Raw genomic sequence first — 26046 nt, 5'->3', positions numbered from 1 at the left:
GGAAACAGCCACCAGCAACAACAGCAGCAACAAGAACAAACCAAAAATCAATCGTATAAAACTAAGCGAGTGGTCGAGTGGGTAGGGGGGAGGAATGGCCCCAACAAGGTCACAGCCGCACGCACACCAACACAAACGAAAGCACGCACATACACATGTAGGGAGCACACACATACAGAGGCACACATTTTCCCACTTTCCATGCATAATCGAGCAACGTCAAACAAAATTTCACTTGCCAGACAAACAGAGACGTTGTCCAAAACTGACAACCCCAAAATGGGGGCAGCGGCAAGGGGCAAGGAATGGGTAGAGAAATACAAGAGGCGCTCAGTGGTATGTAGGGATGATGGGTGGTGGTGGATGGGGGGCTAAAGCCTACAACATTTTGACAGCAATCTCACAAGCACGCAGGCGAAACTAGGGGCAGGAGCAACGGCAGGAGTAGGAGCACCGAGGAAGCGGAGGACCCGAAGAAATTCCCCGCTCAAAGCTGGCCACAATTACAGTAAAAGCTGAAGAGTGGGTGGGCGGTGGCACGGGGGCACGGGGGCAGAGGGCAGCTATAATGTGTACGTACACTGCTTACCTCATGCCCTCAAACCCCCCACCCCATAGCCATGGCCAAGTGACTCGCCCGGTGGCGCACTGCCTGTGCCTCTGCCTCTGCCCCTGCCTGTACCCCTCTGCCCAACCCTCATTGCAGAAGGCAAAGTCTACAAAGCGCGTAATTTACATTTAAGAACTGCTGCAACAAAGAGCAGGAAACAACAACAGTGCAACAAAAGTGGCAGTGGCAGCCACATACACGAACAATGCATTTGACTGCTGCTGTTGTTGCTGCTGTTAATGTGGCTACCACTCTGCGACTATGGGAGGAGGGGGAGAGCAGTGCAAAGTGCAACAAATGGGAGGCCAACACTTGAAACTAAATTGTTTAATTATGATAATAAAGAGCGAACGAGTTGAACTGACGCAGGAAACAGGAATAGATGGGCCATAAAGAGGAAAGGAGAGTGGAAGAGTGGGAGAGTGGGCAAAGGAAAATGAGGGAAAAATTAAAATAAAGCAAGGCAAGCCGAAGGCGAAGGTGTAGTCAGATAATGGAGAAAACTGCGAGAAAATAAACAAAAAATTGCAAGGGAGGGAGGAGAAGAAGTAGAGAAAAGAGGGAGAAGACAACGAGAGAAAGGCGATAGAGGGAGTAAATATAATGAGAAGAAATTTTGCAAGCGAAAAAGGTAGATTTCACAATGGGAATTCAGCCGAAAGTAGCCGTGAAAAACGAATAAGCTAACTATTTCCTTCAGTGCTATGCCAAAGAATGACACATGTGACTGCGTGGCATGCTGCATGCGGCATGCGGCTGTGTGGCGTTACTAATGCTTTGATGCTACACACTTTAAGGACATGATCTGCTGCTGAAGAATAATGTTCCCATAATCGCACAATGAGCACAGCCAAGGCTGTACAATGATTCGTGGCACTTGTTGGGGTCGCAGGCAGAGCCTGGGGTGGGTGGTGGTGTGGCAATGGAATGACAAAATGCGAAATGCAATTTTAAAACATACTTGCGAGGGCATGAGGCACGAGGCAGCCCAGCAGCATAGCGCACTCTCGCACACAGACTCGAATACCACACTAGGGGGCATGCAACTACTAATTCGAATACCCTTATATCGAAAGGGTCTATGTACCTAACTAAAGGATTATCTACGAGTAGTTAAAAGCATTCAAAGTCAGAGCTCAACTCCAACAGCTTGCCATGGAGAGGATCTCCTCTACACAGGTGGAGTCTCTGCCCCAAAATTCCCTTTCATAACCAAAGATATAAATTAATATACAAACTGTTTGCCGATATTCCATTAGGGTATACGCTGCGTCGTCGCTGGCCTTTTACTGGTTTGCTTTCGTAATTTTTTTGTTGCTGCTGCTGGGTCTGGGACTGCCGCTGTCGTTGTTGGCGCTTTGTGGTGCGGCAGACAAGCGTGGATTTTAGCATAGTAATTAAAGTCTAATGGTTAGCTGAAGCCGCCGCAGGGCCACAGTCACAGCCACACACATGAGCAAATGAGCAGAGAGCACGGAGGAGCATGCTGCTCGTGGCTGGAAGGTCGGAGCTCGTAACTGGGGGCTGCATGGGCTTTGGGTTAGATGAAGGAAGGCAGGCAGGCAGCCAGCGACTGTTGCAAGTTGCTGTCGCATGCAACGCTGGGCTTTAATTAATGTCAATGCTTGTTGACAACTCTGTATGCGCGAACATGTAGGCAAGGGTTTTCTGCTTTGAGGCAAGCCACACGACAGAGCGGGATAGACACACAGAGAGACGCAGAGAGAGGGACAGTGGCATAGACTGCAATTTTTCGTAAAATTGCATCTAAAACAAGCATCAAAGATCAGGGCCATAGAAAATACACAAAAAACAGGCAAACAAGAAAAATAAATATAAGATATCAGATAAAATGCATCTAAGCAAGAGAATGCCAAATCGAATTGAAATGCAGACACATAAGTGACACAAGAGCAGCAACTGACATTCAGATGCATTAATCATTGCCTATCTGCTATTAGGCAGCAGAGCTGTGCCGTCTGTCTGTTTGTCGGTCCGCCAATCTAACTTGATTTCAATCAATCAAAATGCATTCCAAAACCGTACACCATGAGAGCTTCTGGTGACGCCTACATAGAGAATCAGAGTCGAAGTCAGAGGACTTATTGGGAGGACTCATTGTGCCCTGAACTTGCTCTTTGTGCATCCCATAATGGGTATCCCTTAGTTGAAATATAAAGATTAACTGTGTTAGTCAGTTAGTCAGTCAGTCAGTCAGTCAGTCAGTCAATGAGTATCCTGTAGCGTTAGGCATTCATTAGGCATGTGCCAGTGCCAGTTGACTATTTATGCCGGCCCCTGTGCCGGCTGACTGCAGTGGATTATTGCATCAAGTTACCGTTAATGCTGCAGCCACTGACACAGTGCTGCTGATGCTGCCCTGATTTATGCGCGAACACGTCAGCAGCTGAAAATGTGGAGATGGGCATGGGAAAGAAGATGGGGCTGATGGAGCTGCAGTCTAGGGACACTAAAGAGAAACCTATGTAATCAGAGATGCAGCCCAACAAGCAGGAGAGAGGCAGTGACAGAGAGACACAGACAAGATGCAGAGCAAGACGAGCCGAGTCTGGGCTTGTTGTCATGTTGTAGACTTTTGGCTAAGCAACCAAGAGAGCGAGACGGAGAGCTTAGCTAATTGTGAGAACAAAAGAGGAAGGGAAAATCAAAGCCAGCCCAAGTAAGAGTGGGCCGGGCAAAAGTTGGCCAGGCAACAAAAACTCATTAATGAGACGGCAGGCAGGGCTGGCAGGAGAAATGGGTCACAGACACAGAGACGGAGCCACAGCCAGAGCTCGAGATGATGCTTAGGATGCTCCTTAGGCAAAGGAGAAGTAGAAGCTGAAGACGGGAGCAGGAGCAAGCTGAAAGCGGCAAACAGCAGTGAAGAACAGGAGAGATTGGAGCAGCAGCTGCAGCCGCTAGTTGGATGAGTAAGCAAAGAGATGAAGCCAGTCGGAGGAGCAGGAGCAGGAGCAGTAGGCACCTAACGGCAACGAACAGGATATAGCCCACTAAAGCCTCTCAAGAGTCCGACAAACAGTTGCATTCTAATAAAGACATTCGCACAAGGCACAAGGCACGAGGCACAAGGCCCAACGACAATCTCACCCACACGAATCAGAGGAGCTAATTAAGCCAGCATCTGCCTGGGCATAGCCTTCTCCTCTGCTCCATCTTCATCTCATCCCCAGGTATGGCCAACTGCCAGCTGCTGTCCATCTGCAGGGCATCCCAACTAATTTGGCACAAGTATTTTCTTGTTTTTTCTCTTTCCCGCTGGCTCTCTCTCTTTTGCCTAAAATGAATTTAAATGCCTCGCCAAAATTATGCTATGCAGAAACTTTCAAGTGAACTCGAGCTCGCCGGAAAAGTGAAATGCCCTTCAAGCTAAAATGGCAGCAACAGCAGCGAGGAGCAAGGGGCCAAGGTAGCTGTCCTTTAGCTGGACAGTCTCATGGACACGCTGAAGCTCCTTTTTGCCAGAGGTATTCCCAATGTTTTCGCACAGGCTTTACATATGAAAACACGCGGGGAAACGTGGGGAAGGGAGAAATACTTTAAAAGATGATGATTCTCCTCAACTTCTTTATGTGTGAGACACATCCTCGATGCTCCTTTCAGCTTATTTTGATTCCGAGAAGAGGAAATTTTAAGCCCCAAAGGTAGAAACGTTCTCCTCTTAATTTCTAAGAAACAGATCCCATCGATCCATGTTTGTAGTTAAGCCACCGCCACAGCTATAGCCATGTGTAGGTGCCTGGTTGCTTATGCTGCAGGATGCTTGAGTCGCGTTCTCTGGCTATTCCTGTGGGGCGTAATGAATTTAAATGTCGCATAAAAGTATGCTACACCAAAATGGCATTACGTATACGCCCGATATACGCCACCCCTCTCGTTCGGGGTGCCACGGGCAAAGTTTACAGTTACCAGCTCTCACTCACAAAACCCCCTCGCACCACCCCCTTTGGTGTCTTCCCTGTCCCAGACTCCACTCGTTGGCCTGGGCCACGACTTCACCTTCGCCTTCACGTGGGGCCTCTCTGCCTTTTGGCTGATCGGATGGCAGGGTGGTGGGCGGTGGGCGGTGGGCAGAGGGAAGGAGAGCAGGAAGGTGGGAGGATACATTCAAATTCATGGCGATGGCCGTCAGGTGGCGTTGCATGTGTCAACGGGGCGCGCGCTCGGCTCATTTTGTGTGGCGAAATTGTGTGGGCGTGGCTGTGTAGGAGGTGGTGAGAGGTGCAGGGTGAGGGGTTAGTGCGCATACAAACAACTTGCAAAAACTTTGTGCAAAAGTTTTTTCTTTCGTCCTTCGTCGTCGTCGTCGTCACAATTTGCGTTTTTTGCTTGCGCACTTTTTGGCATTACTTCAGTGCCACAGCGGCGAGGCCAGGGCAGGACACACTCCAGGAGCCACCTATCCACTCGCAGAACTTGCCAGCCACTCTCTGCCACACCCACTTCCACTTCCAAACAGAGCGCGCGTGGGCCATGCAAATAAATTCAAATATGAGCTCTGCGCCCGCAGGTTAAATAAATTTCGCGTCGTCCTTTCTCGGCCAAACTCCACAGCGTCCACAGCGTCTCATCCAGAACCACATCATCATCATCACCCGCAACAACATCAAAAAACATCAACTGGAACACCCCACATAGTAGAGAGAAGAGCGGCAACTGGGCAGCTGGGCATCTGCTGGGCACGGTTCAGGTCCCAGCATTTCCGCGGCTCAGGTTTCGCGTTATTCGGGATTGAAATTTATATGAAATGAAATTAAATTTACACTTCTTGGCCGCGCCATGATACGAATACGAGTATTTCCCGCAGTCCGCAGCAGCGGACGCTTGACAAAAATGAAGCCATTTAAACTGGCAGCGCATTATGCAAAGAGAAAGATGACCCCGCAGAGAGAGAGAGAGAGAGAGAGAGAGGCGACCGCGTGGATTGGACAGAACGAATTAGCTTTGAGGCAGGGCATCAAGTAGAGACAAACCCCCAAGTGCTAGTTGAGCAGAAAGTTTGGGACTTCCCATTCGATGGTGAAGATCGCTTCGCTCCAACTAATTTCTACTTTCTCATGGGTGTTTTGTCATTCTTGAAGCAAGAATAACCTTGTGGAGAAAAAAAGTAATTGTTTGCTGGTGCTTTCCTTTTTTATTTATGCCTCCCAAAAGGTTTTTGAATGCCAGCAATACCCAAGGAACTTCAAGGTCTACTAACAATTGACCAAAAAAGATCCGTAACTTATTTGTATATTTAGGGTGGTGACCTGCTTCCTTGGGCAAACTCCACTCTCACCTGTTTGATCGCAAAATTAACATATAAACTGGCTGGAAAGGTTCTTCATCTCCATCGTCATTCAGCCGCAGAGGACAATATACATAATAAGCATCTCATCAACTTCTAAGGGCTGGCAACTTCTGGCAACAAAAACAAGTGAACACACTTCAGGCCAGATGAGTGGAGGAGAACTGGAGTTGGCGTTTTGCGTTGGAATTGGTGCTGAATTGGGGTTTGTGGATGATACTGTGCATGAGAGTTTGGGTTTGAGGATTAGGGATTGGGGATGATACTGGGCATGGGGATTGGGGTTGGTCGTGAGTTGATTGGGTTGCTGGCTAAAATTAGGCAAACGTTGTGAGTTTGAAAACCAGGCAAACATTTCACAAAATTAAGCACAAAATACACACACAGATACACACACACACACACACACAGTTACCACACACATACAGCTCGCTTTCAGCGCACATTGGAGAGCGAACAAAGCGGGCAGAGATAGTCAGGGAGAGATATTTGGTTCGGCTGGCAATCCATCTCGTATACGCCTGTTGTACATATGTACATACGTGTACGCATTAATTTTCGACTGGTTTCCATACAGGGCTGTGTTGCAGAATATTGTTTGCAGTTGGGTCTGCGCGGGCGGGAGGGGAAGAGTTGCCCAAAAAAATGTGCAGCTCGAACAGCGCACACGAAATCGCTTCTGGAATAAATCAATTATATCGTCTTGCATTTTTCATTCCACCCATTTTGTTCGATGCGAAATATGCTGGCCCAAAATTGTTGGCTCCTCAATTTCCATGGCGAAAAATGAAAAGCTGAAAGCTGCAAATGTTGACCCTAGCCGCAAAACTGTTGGGGATTGCTGCTGCCCCGCGCTGCCCGTGCTCCTCTCCTTTTCCACTGACCCAAATGACGCGTCCGCAGAGGGACCAATGGAGCAAAGGACCAATGGACCGCTGGCTCAGCGGAGAATGGTCTGAATCTGAATCTGAAACTGAATCTGGGGCGTTGAGGAAATTCTGTTTGCATTTTGCGCATTTGACGAGCCATGTCCAACGGCCATATCGGCGGGGTCTCTCGGACTGCAATATTATTTTAAATTTTTTCTTAAATACCCATTGATTCGTGGAGTAGCAAGGCATGGAGAGTTGATCCATACATGGTGCGTGTAGGAGGAACGAAAAGGTAAAGCTTCGACGTATCGAAGGTATCACACTAGTCGGCTTTTTTGTGCATTTTTGGTCAGTAGGAAAATGCATCATTCATTTGCCCAGAGCCACTCCGAGCCACTTGAGCAATTAGGCACACATCGAAGGGCACTGGGAGCGGACTCAATTGAGTTTGCCACCTTTCGATATTTGTCCACTTGCAGCTGTCACAAATTGCCCCAACAAAAAACCAAAAGGGACAGAAATGTTGCACTGACAAAGCAATTAAATTTGAACCCAGCTGCAGCAACTCCCCTGACACAGCTGCAGCTACGAATACTCATGCAGATACAGCTGCAGCTACAGATACACATACAGATACAGTTGCAGCCAGTCAGTACAAGTTTAAGCGTATCAATCATGTAATGGCACTCCGTGTGGGCATGTAATCCACTGAATGATTTATTGCCGACCCAAACAGTTGCCAGCCATTCAATTCGAGACTTTTGATTTTTTTCGTTTGCCATTCTCTGATTTTTGATTTTTGATTTTTGCTGCGAGTTGCGGAATTTGCCAAAAAAAAAAACACACCAACTTGCTGAAGAGTTTCCAAGCGGTTAAGCCTTTTTGGCAGCGGCTCTTTTATACGCAACAATGAGAGAGGCCTTCAAGGAGAGTCCTTCAAAGCGCAAAACTAAAGCAAAATTATATTCAGGAAGTACTCCAGACTGCCACCCCCCAAGTCTACAGAGCAGGTGTAATGTTATTAATCAACTAGTGGGATGGCAGGGCCAGGGCTGCAGAGTGGAGTTGAGTGACGGGGGACCTGAACAAGGTTCACGACTAACTTTTGCAGCACGAGTACAAGAAAGTTGCTATGTTTATTAGCTTGGTTATGCACCACTGCGATCAGTTCTCTCTGAGGGCATGCTGCAGCCTCGATTATTCATCTCTCAACTGCAACCCCAAGCTCCTGCTCCATCTTCCAGCTCCCAACTCCCAACTCCCATCTCCCATCTGGCTGTGGTTAAGCTTGTCACTGGCTGGCATCGTTTCCAGGGTTATTAAACCGCTCGGCACGTTGCGGTTAGCCCATCAAGCTATGGCTATGGCGCTGACGAGATCTACGACAAGGCGGACGACTAAGCCAAATAAGCAATTTAAAAGCCACAAAGTCAGAGCCAAGACACAGGCTGTGGCTATCTCTGTGGCAGCAAAGGAAACGACACAAAGGGCCCCAAATAGCAGCTAAATGGAGCAGAGAATATCTTTCTGTCATTTGGCAAAACTGAAGTGCATCGAGGTTGCCTTACAGGTGGCTAAAGATTTAAGGCTACACTTCGAGATTGGAAGGAGCAAGACCCGCAAAGCAACACTCATTAAAATATTATCTTTAATTAAGGAGTTACTCAAGTCACCTCTTACATATTCCCACATATGTATGAGTATTAGTGCTCCCTTTCTTTTCTTTGAAACTATCTGTGAAAAACTATGGAATCTCTTTAGCCAGATGAACTCAATCCGTGTGAATTGGGGGATCCCTTAAGCCCATCCACCATCCCCCATCCCCATGCACATATCCACACCTCCTTTTTGCACCCCTTTTGCACCTCTTTGGCACCTCCTTTTTGCACCTCTTTTGCACCTTCCCCCAAAAGTTAACCAAGAATAGAAATCGATAAGCAAAAATTCCTGAAAATATCAGAAAAAATGCAGGAAAAAAAGTCGCATAAATATCTCAAAAGTTGGGAGTTGCCTCTCTCCCACTTTACCAATCTCTCACTCCCCTTCACCCTTTCATAGTTGAAGGGTCACAGGGGGTGTGCTGGGTTCTAGGGGGGAAGGGGTGTCGCTTTTGAGGCAACTTTGCCTTTTGTTTTTGATGCCTTTTGCCCGTAATTCGCTTTTTATGGCCAGCTTGCAGCGCAGTCGGCACTGGCAGCAACGATTCAATGCTGCTCCAATGAAGATAATGCCAGGCAAAAGGATAACCACGAAAGGGACAGAACGGAACAGCACAGGAGGCGGCGTCAAAGGATGCGCCGAGCAGGACACAAAGAGCTCAAAGTTTTGCTTTATTGTTTCCAAAATGTGCCAAAGTAGAATAAACAAAAGAGCCGCCAAAGACAGATGTTGAATGGGAATGTAGGGGGAGAAAGGTTTTTCCTGCCGGCGTGACTGCCAAGCTGGCCTAAAAGGATGCCGCCTTGGCTTCTGCATGTGTTCACCCATCACCCATAAAAAAGTTGTCTCCCCCCTCACCGTTGTTGATCCACAGGCAACACGAAATGAAAACATCAGCGGACCCAAAAGTCAACCCAAAATCTCACCTCTGCCCACCCCCCACCCACCACGAAAAGCCCAGCCCTAACCCAAAAACAAACAACTTTGCCCTTTCTTTGCCATTCCTTGCGTTCCTTCTCCTTTCCCTATCTTTTCCTTTCCTTCCATCTTTATTTGGAGGAAATCCCTGGGACATCTCCCAAGCTATAGATTCCATAGATCTTACAGAAAGGCATATATTACATAGCACATCCTTTCAGTATCCCAAAGATCCTGTAACTGATTACATATACATACATATATATATGCTCAAAGAATTTCTTTAACTACCAATGTGACCTCCAATCGATGGCCTCAGCTTGCCATTCCTTAACGAAAGTTGCCTTTCGCAAAGTCGGTGACTTTGGCATAATTAAATGATTGATTAATTGATGATAAGCGAGGATTTGGGAAACATAAACATATAATCTTTAGCTAATGATCGTACTTATGTCATCGATGACAGCGGTTGTTGTTGGTTACAGTTCGGATATCGACAGCAAAAAAGGAGAACAAATATCTGGCAAGCCTCTTTCTTTCAGTGAAATGCATAATACAATGAAGGGCAAACCTTTACAGTAAGTACTCAAGTGGCAAGCACCAATATGACAATTAATTAATTGAAATTTGCAATGTTGTCTGCCACTAATAATAATACATGTCCGTGAAATTTCTGGCTATTCCGATGTGTACATACATTATGGGGATTCGGCATTCAAGGGAAAGGATCGCATGAAGCCCATTATTTCTTACTAAGTTCTCACCTTAAGAGAGAGTTTTAGCTGCACTTGTAGGTCCTTTCTGCTTGCTCTTTGCATGTGCATACAATTCATGATAAATTGGTAGAAATCCAAACAAAAATCAGCGTTATGCTTAGGAAAAAATAAAGTTAAATCTTGCCCCAAAAAGTTGCTCGGCTCAATGCGAAGCTCCTGGCCATTGTTATGCTGCTTATTGTTTTTTGTTGTGTCTCTCCTTTTGGCCAGTTTCTATTCCGCTTTGTGTCGTTGGGTTTTGTTTTGTTGTTGTGTGGCGAGGTGGGGGGGCATTTTAATGAAAACATTGCGTGAAAGTGAGAATTAAACATTAAGAAAACAACAAGCCAACACTCGCCGATACACACACACACATACACTTTATTGCACAGTAAACAACAACAAAATAAAGTCAAAGAAAAAAGGGTTCAACTTCTGGGGAACAAACAAACAAAAAGCCCCGTCCACAAAAGGGTTGCGGGGCAACTGTGGCGGTGGGGAGTCCAAGAAAAATGTGTTTGTCATATGCAAAACAAAGCAGGAAAGGCAGGGGCCGAGTGAGTAGAAAAAAGCGAATCGGTGGGTAAACGTAAACGAAAACAAAGCCAAAGGGAGAGGGTCGAAAAGCTGCCTTGGGACTTGCAAAGACCTGCAGGCGGAACCACCCTTTCAATCGAACAAAATCCGACCATAATTGGAAAAAAACTCTAAAGAAGCGAGAGAGCTCTGGACAAGCGAAGAGAGTTACTCAAAAGTGCACTAGAAATTTGGAGTTAAACCGCTCTTAAAACAGTTCAACATAGCAAACTTGTCGATTATAATCGACTATCTGTGTAAATAAATGGCAGTGTGCAATGAAAATTCGCTAATGCGAACAGTACGCAAAACTTACGACAATTTCCGACAGTCCCCCAAACTAAACGTTATCAAATAAGTGTCTATAATAACAAATCAAGGAATGTGTAATCAAAGGGAAGAGGAAACAATTCCCACTCCATGCCGAAATAAAAGTTTAGGATCTGTTTTGTTCTGTCAAAGTGAAAAACTCTTTGAAAAGTCAAGCCAGGAGTGCAGAAACATCTTTTACACTTCTCCACTTGCGAATGGATTGTCATAGTGATATTTTAGTCCTAGTTTAGGTTGGTTGTCACTGGACTTTTCTGCATGTCCATGGCACAGACCCCGGGGGGCACATCCGGTCAGGTGGCTGCGGCAGGAGTTGGCAGGCGATTGCTGATGCAGGTGGTGGCAGGTGCTGCTGGTGGTAGCTGCGACATTGTTGACGAGAAATTCGGTCTCATTTTCAAGTTTTGTGTGAGTCACACCGTCACACACAGTCACACCGCAAGGACGTGGACTGGGTACTACTTGAATCAGTCTTTCCCAAAGGCCTTCACCACCAGCAGTGGCTCAGCCTCTGTCCTTCGTGTCCAGTGTGCGTCCTGTGGGCTGTGCTGTCATGTGTGAGGCGTGGTTAAAAATTTGATATCCTTGAGCGCATAGGCAAAAACAAAGCCCATGCCCGGCCGAAGGAGCATTCGCAGAGGCAGGCACAGGGGAATGCGAATATTCTACGAGTACATTGTAGAATAAAAAGTAATTTCAACATGGAAAAAGACTGAGTGGCAGAGCCAGAGACAGAGAGACAGAACGACGGACACGAACAGAAAATTGCTTCGAAGAGAAACCAAAACAAAAATCAATGAACTCTCGCATGGGTCACGAATTGATGTATGAAAATATGGAAAATGGATCAAATATACGCACGCATGGACGTACACACAAACTTTGGACAATACTCGTACTGTAGGTTAAGCAATCTAATTTTAGTTCATGGCTAAGTGGGAGGGGTTGGAGTGGCCACGTATGTAGATGCAAAATGTCCAATCAAAAAAGGGTCAAAATATTCCATTAAATGTAGAAATTGAAGAGCAAAATAAGCACAATCTACATGTACAGATGGATAAATGGTAGCAGGGTATATGGTAGATGCTGTGCGGGCCGTATAGTCCTGCTGCTAAGGCTCTTAGGTAGCAGCTTCCCTTGCCCAGCCGCGGATCGCAGCAAGATCTGGGCTTGGGTTTCGGCCGGAACAAATGACCAAAATTTAATACCCAACTTGCTGCATGATCTTTCGATCTCTTAGATCCCTTGTCGTCTTATGGTCTAATGGCAAATCATCCTTTAAGGACCATCAATGAGCCCATAATTGTTGCAATGCAGTCGGCAATTCGCCAGTTCCTACTCCGCCACAATTTCGATGCTCAGCATGTGTCCAAATTATGTGTGTGTGTGTGTTAGTGTGTGTTTGGGGTAGCCATCAAAGGATTTCTTGCTTTCCTTAGCATGGAGTAGAATACGGAATATGGAGAGTAGTTTTGCAATTTCAATCTAATTTCACGAGTTGCAAAGTCGCATAGACTTGTATTCCCATTTCGGGTTGCCTCTCTGCCATTGTGTTTCAAATGGCTGAGGAGGGAGGAGGGGGAACGTGCCCCTTGAACGATTTATATGCGTTGCACGCAGCAGGAGAGAGAAACAGACAGAGAGACTGGGCAAATGGCCAAAGTGCAGTTGAAACGAGGATAAAGAAGGGTAAAGTGAGCCGCATAAAGGGTGGATGGGGGCAGGGCTGGGCAGGGCAGGGTCAGCTTGCCACACACACACCCCAAAAACACCAGGTAGGCTGAAGTCAGGCGGCAGGACTCTCGACCGTCAGCAAATAAATAATATTTCTGCACCGTTTTCGTGGGGTTGTGAAAGTTTTCGTTTCATTTCTGGGGCGACATTGCTGCCAGGATGTTTCAGGATGTTGCCGCCGCCGCAGTCAGCCTTGGGGGCAAGGCAGGACAGTACAGTGTTGGTGCTGGTGCTAACCACGTTTTCATGGGCAAAATGCAGTGGCATGTTTCGCATAGCGTGTGCAACATAAATTCACTTACCTGTCGCACACAAACACACACAAGCTCGGGCCATGCAGGACTCTCACAGATACAGTTACATTCGCTGCAGGTGCAGGTGCAGGACCACCTCCCATGCCACATGTACATACATACATATGTATGTGCCCCGTAACAGTTGCTGGTTTATGGAAATGAAGCACAGTTTTATATCCTCGCCAACGGCTAGAATGCGTAAACGATCAGAAATGCCTCCGTCCGTGCCTGTACGTTCGAGAATATATCTGTGGGGATATATCTAAGCCGGACTTTGCCAGCGTTGCAAGATTGGATTTAAGCTAAGACAAATCTTTGGTACAAGTTTGATTTATGCTGCCAAAGCCACGTAATTCCCAATCAGTTGGGGGCCAAAGACAAAGCTGCATCGAAACAGCTGGATTGGTCGGCAAAGAAATGGAGAATAGAGAATTAGAATAAAGAGGAACAGAAGGACACATGAAAAATATATGTAAGGATGTGGATATGTGCATAGAAATTGGGGAGAATTCAGGAGAACTACTACTGGCAGAGGAGGATCTACAGAAAGCGCAGGACCAGAAAGAGAAGACAGGATGGGATTACGTGTGGAATGCCGATTACCCTGAAATACACCGAAACAGAATCCTAAATTAAATGTATCATCTAGATTCCCAGTCGAATTGGCTTCAGTTAACTAATCATTCCAAAATTGATAACACGAAATGGAGAAAGGAATGACAGCTGAAGCCATGGCAAAGACAAAGCCTAAGACGATACTCAAAGATTTCGAAATTTAAAGATATTGCAATTTGTGGTCCAAGTTTCTCCAGCTGCTCTTCACTGATTGGAAATACCTTCAATGATCTCTATTATTCTTTCTCTTTTTGCAGGTTCTGCTGCAAGGGTATGCCGCACTTCGATGACGTCACGAGTGCTACATTGTTGCATACACTTTTTGCCATTCCCCCACACAATGCACGAGGCCCCATATTTGGCCGCAGCAAACATTTATTGCTTCAGTCCCACCTCCCCCGTCGTTCAAGACAAAACAAAGCACACGAGGAGGCAGCAGCAGCAGTACGGAAAGAGTAAAAGAAACAAAAAAACACAAAAACCCGGGAGTGAAAATCACCAGACAATTGTAAGGAGGAACAATGAGGAACAGGCAGTAGGGAGGCAGGCAACAACAGGCGACAATTGCAACGTGTCAGAGCGACGTTCGTTGCATATTAGTTAAGCATACACAGACGGGCAGAGAGAAATAGGGAGAGAGAGCGATAGAGTGGCACACACAAATGCATCTTACTGAGCCTCGAGTCTCAGCTTCAGCCTCAGTCCGTGCATCGGTCTGTGTGTGCGCAACATTTTTTGCTTTTGGTTTTCTTTTTGTTTCCTTCCACTCACAACTGAGTCGAAGAGCCATATGCCAACATCCGGTTTTCGCACGCGCACACACAAACACCAACACCAACACACACACACACACACACACAATCACACGTAGGAAAGGAATAGAGACGTAGAAGGCGCAGCACTTTCAAGCCCCAATGACAACAAATGGACCATTTGGCGACCTACCTAACCCACATCCGCATTTGCACACGATGCTCGTATATTACTTACAGGAGGGAACAGGGCTGAAATGAAAGAAAGTGCGTGCAAGCCTTCCATAAAGGACTCCCGATAACCTTCAACTTGCTTTCCATCTATTTGTTAATGGACAGGGATCTTCTTGAACAATTTAAATCCCATAAAGATAACATATACATATGTCAGCGGGTAGCGGGTAACTCACTGTCGTAGCTTCTGTCAGATTTCCATAGTGGATTTCAGGAATTTCAGAAAGGTGATATTCGCTGAAACCGTAGCCAAAAGTGGATAAAGGAGAAGTGCACCAATTACGGTTCTGATAGGACACACACAATTCAAGTTCATTGCCGCTGTTGACGCCATTTGTTGCGATAAATTAATGGAACATCATGACATGACGACAGCTTAAAGCGTGTACTGAACCGATTCAGATTGGTCGATTGGCAATCACTGCCACAAAACAGTTTTTGTAACCACAACAACGGAGATTATGCAGCAGCGGGGCATAACCCAAAACAGAGCCCAAAGTGATGGTTTGGTTGTCAAGTGCCAAGATATTACTCAACAGATTGGCCCAACATTTGAGGCTGCGAGTTCGCAATGTTTCTAGTGAATTAGCTCTTTAAATCTATTATGATGGATACTCTAACAGCAACAGAGGAGCTAGTGCTGTTTCCATGCATGCAGAGATCCACTTTAATTAGTCTGTCTGCAAACTCCATGGAAATGAATGGGTAATGAATTTCTCTGCATTTTGTTGATCAAACAATTGCGCTTAGAACATTGAAAATCGATCATTTCTATAGGGATTAGGTACACAGGAATACATTTAGCCCGTAGTACAATGACGTTTCCAGCTCCCAGCTCCCCCAGCTGCTGCTTTGCTTTGGTAACCCCCATTAAGTCATTAACTATCAAGTCCAAGCCAGTTTTAGTACGAATATTTTTTGTTCCATTTCGTTTTCTGTATTTTTTGTATCCTGGGAGCTGGAAGGGATTGAAAACTAATTAGTGACAAGCCAATGCAGCCAGCCATCAAGTTAATGCAATCAGAGTTGGGGCACAGATGATGCACGGGGCAGAGCGGATGAATGATGCAGTAGATGGGGCTGGGTTGGGCTTGGCTGGCCTGGCCTGGCCTGGCCTGGACTGACTAGTGTAAATACACTTCGATTAACGCTAAATTAACTCTCGCTGAACTAAATAGAATAGAACGGAGAGTAGAGCAGTAGAGAGCCGAACCGTACCGAACCGAACGGAACAGAACGGAATTTGTGGGCATCGAACAAAAGGCAAAACTGTCAGTGGCGTGGCTCTGAGGACGATGCTATGATGAGAGGGCGATGACGACAACCAGCGATGAAGGCTGTACGTGGGTATGGGCGTCTGCCAATGGCTGAGGGTGGGACATGCGGTATGGGACTTGGGGCTGGGGCACTTATCTTACTGCCGCTCTGTTCATATCCTTGTGCATTGTCAGCCCCATTGGCCATGGCGTGGCGTCCAATGCATTTGGCTATGATTCACAATACAAAAGATGCAGCAGCAGGCAGGCAGTATCATGTCAAGGAGGAGGACAGTGTGGGCACCATATAAAAGTTGTGGGTACCGGATAAATAGATGTACATATAAGCGGGTTCTATCTATACTCAGCCCCAGCCACAGCCCCACACCCAATCTTTGGCTGGGTGTCTGTGTGTCTGGCAATTTTCTAAGGCAAAAGATGACAAAACAAGTCCCTGACCCCAAAATGAAGGCAACAAAAAGCATTGGCTGCTTTGTCAGCTTTCATCCCAGCATCCCCCCATACCCTCTGCAGCTACACCCTTATCCTTTTACCCCTACACAGTCCATCCCCTTGTGCTATATGCTAATAACCAATATTTTAGAGCCAAACCCCCGTCTGCCGTTGAAATTGTCGCCAGCAACAAAAGCAACACACAGAGGGACAGAAGGGAAACAACGCAAGAAAGAAAGAATTCGTGCTTTGGATACTGTGCAATTTTGTATACCCTTCTGCAGAATGGATTGTGTGTCTGTGGCAGGCTCCCCGATGTAGTCGTTTATCACAAGGCTTGACCGAAGGTGGTCAATCATTCAATATACCTTTGCGTAAGGGTATATGAAATAAACTTTTCCCAGATAGCTGGCTGAATCATGCCACTGACAAAGGAGCCGTCGCTAGGTGATGGCGGGGGCCTGGGCTGCTGGCGCGCAGGAAGTCGGGAATGGGAACGAGAATGAGAATGGGAGGAGGTTAACTACAAGGCATTAATTTAACAGGATAATTGAAAATGAATAGTTGCATGTGAACCCCCCCGAACCCGTAGGGAAGTGGAAGCGGAATACGGGGTACTCGGGGGGCACCGACAACATCCGAAGATGCGACAAATCAATGCGGAACTCCAGAAGGGACCATAGATAATAATTTAGAGGGAATTTCCCTTGAGCCGTAAGAGCTATTGGATTGCCCATACGAATTAGGTCTTTGCTATTTATTTATGGACTATTTAAAATTCATTTATATGTCATTCGAGCCCATAATTTAAATGTAATGAAATCGATCGATCAAAGTTTATTGGGGTGTAGAATTTTAGGATAAAGGATAAATTTGGAGTTTTTACTGCACACGTTTGATTTTTATACCCGGTACTCGAAGAGTAAATAGGGTATATTGTGTTTGTGCACAAAGTGAATGTATGTAACGCACAGAAGGAAACGTTTACGACCCCATAAAGTATATATATTCTTGATCAGCATCAATAGCCGAGTCGATTGAGCCATGTCTTTCTCTTTCCGTCCGTCCGTCTGTCCGTCTGTCCGTCTTGTTTGTCGGCTAGTTCTCAGAGACTATAAGAGCTAGAGCCACCAAATTTTGGCACCAGACTGCTGTATGCTCACACTGAAACCAGTGTATTTCAAAAATGAGCCCCGCCCCCTTCCGCCCCCGCAAAAGGGCGAAAACCTCCCAAATCTAAAATTATGAAGATAACAGAAAACTAAAAACGCCACTCCGTAGGGAATGACCACCAAATTGGGATCCGATTGGATCATTATTATAGCCACAATATTATAGTATATTATAATTTTCAGTGGCCAAACCCACCCCGTCCCACAGCTTAGAGCAGCACACTCTGCTTCGCGCAGTTTATGGCCTCTGCCCCTCACACGTCGCTGCCGCTGCCTCTGCCACTGCCTCTGCCGCTGCCTCTGCCGCGACTCTGCCCTGACTCTGCAACGTGTGTCTCTAGGGAAGGGGGGCGAGCTAAAGGAGCGTGTTGGCGTGAGTAGTGTTGTTGATGTAGATGACAGATGAAGAAAAAATGTAAAATTTGACAAATAACCGCTAAGTTGCAGATGTAGTACTGAGTGCCGGGTATAAAAGTTGTGACGCGTAAGAAGCGTCTCACACGTCCCTTCTCGTTTAATCTATGATGAAGAGTGTTGTTCATTTTCGGAATTTCATTACTAAGAAATTATGGTGCCTGCTCACCAATTTCAATCGCTTTCGATTTGAATATAAATAAATACATACTCATTAGGGGGAGCTTAAGTAACCCGTTTAAGGACATTGTGGGTACAGATATGAAAGTGGCTTTATAAAAAGATTGTTTCATAGCTTACCTTTAGCCACTAGCGCATATGCTTTGTGATCAATTAGGGCTTTGCCTGGGGCTGCTGCGATTGTGATTGCAATTATTTGGTTTAGATATCGATTAGATTTGGTTTGGTTTCGGGTTTTGTGTGTATTTCGTGTTTGGTTTAAATTGGTTTAAATAGAATTTGACATTAAGAATTTTCGAGATTAGAAACACTTTCGATTGATTATGTTTAGACTTGGATTGATGTCTTGGTTTTGTGGATATTGTTTGTTGCGTTTTTATAGGTCTGTATTTTTGGCTTCTTAGATTGCCTCTATGCAACATTGGTTCTGGCCAAGTTGGTAATATCGTACAACAAAATCGAACTTGGCAAACAGAACGAACGAACGAACGAACGAAGGAACGAATGAACGAATGAAGAAACGAACGCATCAAACGAATTGGGGAACTACGAGTACGGAAAACGAAATGGAAATTACACAATTTTTTACAGCACTACCATGATAAGTTTGTGTCTACTAATTGGAATTTGTATGGATAAATTTAGGCGCTGATGGTTAGGCGATCTATTGTTAAGGTCCATTAATGTCAGTCATGTGTGTGTGTGTGGCATGTGGCATTCATAAAACGAGAAATCTTCTGGCTTGGATCGGAGCATGCAGAGTCTTGATGGGGAAGCAGGCACATCGTCTATGTATTGATTTTTTATTTACAGTTTTTCATGTTTAAATTGCTGGGAAGTCTTAAGTTCGAGAAGCCAATAGTTTGAGAATTTTCGGGAAGTATATACATACATACATATACAGAATTGTACCACAGAAATCGCTTTCTTTCTTTTCTTTGTGTATTTTCTTTCTCAATTTCAAAAAATGAATTGAGTTGCGGAAAGTTTGTTTTATTGTGGGAATAAAGTGAATAAAAAAGTTCAATACATGTTAGGAACTAGGCAGAACAAGATAGACAGAGATGTGTAGATACATAAAGATAGAGAGAGCGAGCGAGCGAACGAGAGAGATAGAGAGAGAGAGAGTGAAAGAGAATGACAGACAGAGTTGGTTATTTAATATTTTGTATACTCGTATATGGAAGAGAACAGAAATGAATGAAATGTTATTTGGTTGTTGTCACAAGTCTAGATCAAAAGTTGGAGGGGTAGCATGACAGGGCACAAATGGGGGAAGGGGACTAGGGGAAGTTATTTTAGATGCCGCTAGTTGGCCTAGATCATTGAAGTACCGGATTGATAGGGGAGGATAGATGGTAATGATAGTGGGACGCTAGGTCTATGGCTATAGCTAGGGCTAGGGCTAGGGCTATGGATGCTATCATATGGTTTAGTATTTGGTATGGTAGATTCTTAAATTGTCAACGAACACACAATAAACATTTCAATTGTATTCTGAAGGAGCTCACATTTTGCATATGACGACATTTTCGGTATCTGTATCTGTATCTTTTTCTTTATCTTAATCTTTTTTTGGCCTTTACTGTCTTATTTTGTTGGCTTCGGCTCGAAGTTCGAACTGCAGTTCTGTTGCAGCTCTTGGCTCTTTGTTATTGTTCTTGTTGGTGGTGGTGGTGGTTTTGGTGTTATTGGTTGTGGTGGTACTAGTAGTGGTGGTTGTGGTGGTAGTGGTGGAGCGGTAGCATTAGCAGTGAACGAGCGAGCTGTGAGGCATTGAGGCGGTGATGCGGTGGTGGTGGTTGGTTGGTTGGTGCAACGTTTATATATCGTTTTCCTTATTTATTTTTTTGTTTTCTTTGCGCCCGACTACTCAGTCCCGTTATTGTCTTTTCATTCAGTTTATTGTACGTAAATATGTATTTATTTATTAATTAATTAATTAATTATATTTATTGGCAATGTTTTTATTGATATCGTTGTTGTTACGTTTGCTGGTGCACTGTGTTGAGTGTTCGTTCTCTCTCTGTATTTTTGTATATCCCCAGCGTTTCACTCAGCTTCTCTCTCCTTCGCTTGGAGCGACAGACAGCTGTACAGTTTCTTTTTAGAGAACTCCAAATAACAGTAAACGTGTGGGGGCAATAATACCAGTGCGTAGTGCGGGAGGGCGGATGGTGGGTGGCGGGCGGTATTGTTCGATTCGTTTTGGTTTCGTTTTGGTTTGTTGTATGGCTGCCATATTGACGTCGGCGACGGACGAGACGGGACGGGAACGAACGGAATGGCACGGGACGGGACGGCAAGTGATTGAGTTAAAGTTAAGGGCAACGAGAGTGGCGCAAAAGAAAAACGAAAAAATAAAACAACAACCAGCACTGTCAGTGGTGGGACGGTAATAAGGAGTTAGCAGTAGGACGGCGAAGAGCGGAGAGCGGCAGCAAAACCAACCCTCCCGCTGCTGACTCAGATGGTAGAGCAGCTGGGTTTGGACGGGGCGGGGGCAGGGCGCTAGGCGGTTTCCAGCACTGAGCGAAACGAAAAAAAAATACACAATAAATTAACCAAAGAAGACAAACAGCACAGAACTGGTCCGCGTTTCGTCGAATCTTTGGCCCTAAAACTGTCAACACACGCTACTAATGCATGATACGATATATGCACAAATTATGGATCTCATTTGCTCATATCTGTATTATATATGTATCAATAATCCACCAATAAGTAAAACAGGAGTGGAAATACTCCCCAATTCTGACTAATTTTTTCACAAATGGTGAACACTCAACGGTGAAACAGAACACCCAAAACAAATGGAAAAAAAGAAAGAAAAAAGAAGAACAGATAACTGGGGAAAGGGGAAAGCGAGAGACCCTTTCATTGATTTACTTTTCCATTGACATTTACTTGGTGGAAGATCGAACCGGAAAGGGTATATTGCAAAGGATTTAAAATGTCTATCTTTGCATTGATCTGATCTGCTTTGGCGTTGGCCCTCTTCTTTGGGGAGGGATTCACATTAATATTCACTTAAATCCAATCCCGATTCAATTGGTGCTCTCATATTTTTTTGTTTTGCTTAATTGTTTTCCTTTTTTTTGTTTTAATTTTTTTTTGTTAACAGACATGCAACAACAATGGCATACATGGGATGTGTGTGTTTTTGTTATTGTTCTTGTATGCTCGCACACCAATAGCACACAGTCACGCACGCACACACACACACACATATACACTGAAACGCGCTCGCACACACTGACACTGAACACTGGAAAAAAAAGGGAGAATGTATGGATTGCGTACGCTTTGAAGTCGATGACTCGTCCGGAGCGTCGCTCTAAGAAGGACACCGACACGTTGTCGAGAATATCACTTTATCTGAATTTGGAGCAAAATTGACTGTTGTGTTGTGTCCTTTTCCGTGGCCATAACATGTTTCATTCATGTTCGGGGGCGGCAAGGCCGATTCATTCAAATACGCCCGCACTCAAATGTTGCTGGTGCCTAAAAATGTTGAGCGGCTACGAATTTGTGTTGCCAAGCAAAAAATAGGGCATGGACAGCAGGCAAAACGGCACAGAAAACATAACACATGTAAGGTAGAATCCACCCCAATTGTTAACATGCCATGAAATGTTGCACAAAAATCAGTTTTGCGTTTCAAGTTTGAGTTTTGAGAGCGGAGAGCGGCGAAAGGATTTCGCTCTCTTGGGTCCTGTGAGAGCAGCAGCTCTGTTACAGTCGCCTGTGCTCGAGAGCCGCAGCTCTGTTAACGTAACAGTCGCCTGTGCTCGAGAGTCGCAGCTCTGTTAACAAACAAGTCGAATGTTTTTAAGGCGAGTTGATAACCTTTCGTATGCGTCAACAAAAAAAAAGTTTTACATGCAGTAATAGTAAATTCGATCGAATTTTGTGAAGGGGACTAACTTTCAATGTGTATTTGAAGGTGAAGTCAAGAGCACTGATAGAAATCAAAGTTATAGATCTAACAGTAAGAAAATCACGAGCACTGGGAGTTATCACAGCACTGTTCGAGTACAGAGAAGAGGGAGAGTGAGAGAGAGAGAGAGCGTGTGCAGCCCGACAAGCGGGAGAGCATGACTGATGGGAGAGCGACAAGTGGCGGTCAATTTGAAACTGCTGGTACTTCCACCTTCCCCTAACTAGGGGTTAACTGAGGCAAGTAAATGCGTACCAAGAGCTCAAAATAAATAATTAAACATTTCCGCCTCTAATTGAATCATATGCACTTACATTTTTTTGTATGCATGTACAGGAACTCAATTCATTTGCATACGTTTTACTGCTTTATTTTGTGCTCTCTGCTCTCTCCCATGAAAAACATGTGAGTCGTTCAGGATTTCAGCCTGGCAATGCCCTAAGCTAGGAACAGACTTTTGTCTGCAATATTTTGACATTTCGAAGGGCAAAATAGCGCCACTGATGGTCGCGAAGGGGGCTTAGAGTAGAGGGAGCGGAATTTATTCAAAATAATAAAAGTTTATAAAATGTGAGCTCGCTCTTGCAACCGTACAGCCCCCTTCCCTTACCACCAGACACTTTGCGTTGTGCACGGTGTGCGTGTGTAAGTGCTCAGAAAGAAAAAAAAGTACTGCGATTGTCAGAAGACATGTTGCTACAATCGACGTATGGCCAAAACGTAACTGTGTGTATGTGTGTGTGCGTTTGCGTGTGTGTCAGCAGGGTGTGTACGTGTGCGTTTGCCGCAATGAAGCATACTTATGTGCGCCAGCATTTATTTAATTAACAAATTGAATACTTTCTGCCCCCATCAAAGGCAATCCAGAGTGGAAATCATGCCAATGGCAGCTTGGTGCATTCCCAATAAGGTTTAGAGTACTTTATATAATAAGTAGGCACTCTCTCACAGGCCCATAAAGACTCGAACATCTCGAACAAACACCCACACACACCCACTCGAACAAGCACCCATACAATCACACAGACACACACATATTTATTTATAGGGAAACACGCGCGCGTTTATAGGCAGAACACGTTGGAGGGTAAAATTAAATTTCTGTCTTCCATTATCGAATAAAAAAATTGTACAATCAAAAATAATGTACAAAATGTGTTAATTTCCAGCACTCGCGATATTCGGGGCACCATTTGAGTAAATTTGGATGTAAATATTATTTCTTGATTACGTTGCGATAGATTTATTAATGTTGGACTTTTGGCGTCTTCGAATGCGTACCGTGCTGAGATTCGTCTACGCTGCGAAGTGCTCCAATGCTGGAGAACCAATTTGAAACTGAAATTGAATTTGAATCTGAAGTCATGCCTTTGACATTTGCTACGTGTTAACCTCCAGCCAAAGAGAAATAGAGAGAAAATCTATGACAGCAGTGAATGGGAGAAAGACACAGTTAACAGAGGGAGAGAGAGAGAGCGAATAGTCGCAAGCATGCGTCAAAGACACCCCTGTTGCCTACCTGTGCAACTGTGCCTGGCAACACTCGGAAGGGTGCACAAAACACTGTTTTTATTAAGCTTTAAAAACCGTTACCAAAAGCTTGCTTGTTAAATTGCTACCTCGAAAGCTTAACTCGAGCTTTTTAAATGTCCGCTTTTAGCTATGCTGAAAGTTTGATTTAGCATCTAATTGAATCCCACGCTTAAAGCTTTTTTTCGCTGCTTTAAGCCGTGCTCAAAAATCTGTGGTGACTTTCTAAACTTTTTGTTTTCATTAGATCCGTACTAAAAGTGATTTCCGAAAAGCATAAATCAATACTCGAACTACGCCTGGAGCACCAGGTCACCTGGTAAATTTATTAAAAGGTAACTTATCTACAATGTTGGCATACAATTTCAATAACTTTGTTGTAAAAACCTATTGAAATAAGCAAAACTTCACCTTTTCGTTACTTTTTTAATCAAATTAATACCATTTATGAGAAAAGTTGTTCCTCAAAGAATATTAGATTAGCCTTTTGGAGACCAATTTGGCAAGTTTGAAATTTTGAAGATTTTAATTGTGCTAACCCCATACAGGATATCACTTGCCAGCAGAACGGGAACAGGAAAAAATAGGCTAAAACCGTGATAAATTGTCCCAATAATGAGAGTTTTTATCTAATCTAGTAGTCTAACCAAAGAAAATATATAAATCGAATAGAAAATCTAAGTTACAAGTTAAATCTGTGTACATATACATATGTAGTATATCGTTTAAATAGATTCATAATTTTATTTCACACCAATTGGTACGTTTTAACAACTGCATGTACATACATATGTACATATATGTATGTATGTATAGCATATTTATAACATATGTACATATGTACAGCTGCGGCGTTTAAAATAGCACCATGAAAATTTTTTTTTCTTTGAGATATTTTATTAAAACAATGGTTCTAATGAAACTTTTTAAAACTATTATATCAACTTTGAGGCTTAATTCAACTTATCCGAGAGTAATGGTATGCTTTGATGGTTTTAGTTGGAAATATGTGGAAGGAAAAGAAATTATTCCAGTATTTGGAATACAATTTTATAAAAGCTCAAAGAACTTCAAATTTATAAGAAAATTTCCCAATTTTTCATTACTATAGTTTACCTTAATTGTATTCAAAGGTTAACAATTTGTTTTAAATCTTTTGGCAACAAAAAAAGGACTCAGAGTCCTGTCATAAAATGTAACCTTATGTTCGCGTCTTTCCTGGGGGATTCATCTATTTTCTATTGCATATAAGGCAGCATTATTGTTTTATTATATGATAACAAAGCCACGTTGATTCATCATCGGTTCCAGCACGGGTACTAAACCACCTCTATAATACGAAAGGCATGCATGCGCATACCATGATTCTTGTCTCAGCATGATTATTAGATATAAATATGTGTCAAAGGGTTGTGTTTTTCATTTGGTAGTCGTTTTACATAAGATCTAAAGTTTCTGCATCAAAAAAAAAAAAAAAAAAAAAAAATTGGCTTCCTCCGGATAACAGGATCTACATATATCCATATATACATATGTATTTGGGCCAACTCGTGTGTTTTTTCTACCTTGTATTTACTTTGCCCCATGGTGTCGTTGCTAAACTGGATTTTTTCTCAGACTTCGAAAACTTAATTTATATTCTTTTAAGCTAAATCTAGATTTGCTTATCTTTGGAAATTTTTTAAGATCCATTTTAAGCTCCATGGCCGGCTTTAAAGGACCCCTCTTGCACTCAGGAACCAGCATTTTCACCCGAATTGTGGATATTGCGCCATTTCTTTCACGAGTTTCTTGTTGGATACATATTTTAAAGATATACGTAACATTTTAGATGAGGAACCTACTAATTTCCGCAAATAATAGCTTTCTTCTTCTGGAGTTTTGATCCTTTGGCTTTTTTCATCCCTAAAGTGCCTCCGACGACCCAAAACAACTAATATTTTTTAATTGTCTGTTTACAAACGACTTAATCTACCGATTATTATTTCAATTAAAAACAATATATATTAAAAAGCTAGGAAAAGTAAAAGTTTATATAAAATACAAATTTTGGTGCTATTTTTGTTGCCGTTCAATTTGGCTTCTTTTTGGAAAAATAGCCTAAATTATTGAGAGCTGCCAAAGTTGTAAGAATAAGGACACTTCTCTCAAATAGGAGATATCTCAACCTACTTTATATTACTTCAAAGTTCAAAAAATGTTTAATGGAACCCATTTTTATAAACAACAAAGACTGTTGTACCACGCGGTGCAACTGTATGTAAATATGTATATGTAAATTTAAATATTAGGTACATATTTTCATATGCTTGTGTGCATTGTTTTAATTATTAAACTAATTTAATAATTTTTGTATGATATTCATACGCCTTATGATGTAAAATCACCAAACTTTTTTTTTTTTTTTTTTATGTCTGGACATTGATATGCAATGACTGCACC

At 43.8% G+C, this 26046-nt stretch overlaps 1 protein-coding gene across 1 annotated transcript in view; it reads right to left on the bottom strand.

Annotated features, from left to right (window-relative positions):
• LOC117893052 overlaps nucleotides 1-21600 on the bottom strand; it is a 90260-nt gene extending 68660 nt beyond the window's left edge. The window contains exons 1-2 of the mRNA XM_034799436.1: nucleotides 21438-21600; nucleotides 18255-18308 (exon numbers count right to left, since the gene is read on the bottom strand). The gene's annotated coding sequence lies outside the window, so the exon portion shown is untranslated. The remainder of the gene's footprint in view (nucleotides 1-18254; nucleotides 18309-21437) is intronic.
• Nucleotides 21601-26046: the final 4446 nt, after the last annotated feature.

The sequence above is a fragment of the Drosophila subobscura genome, chromosome A (assembly GCF_008121235.1).
Source record: "Drosophila subobscura isolate 14011-0131.10 chromosome A, UCBerk_Dsub_1.0, whole genome shotgun sequence".
In the NCBI taxonomy this organism is placed as follows: domain Eukaryota; kingdom Metazoa; phylum Arthropoda; class Insecta; order Diptera; family Drosophilidae; genus Drosophila; species Drosophila subobscura.
The sequence above is the reverse complement of the archived record's forward strand: the minus strand, read 5'-3'. Positions and strand labels throughout refer to the sequence as shown.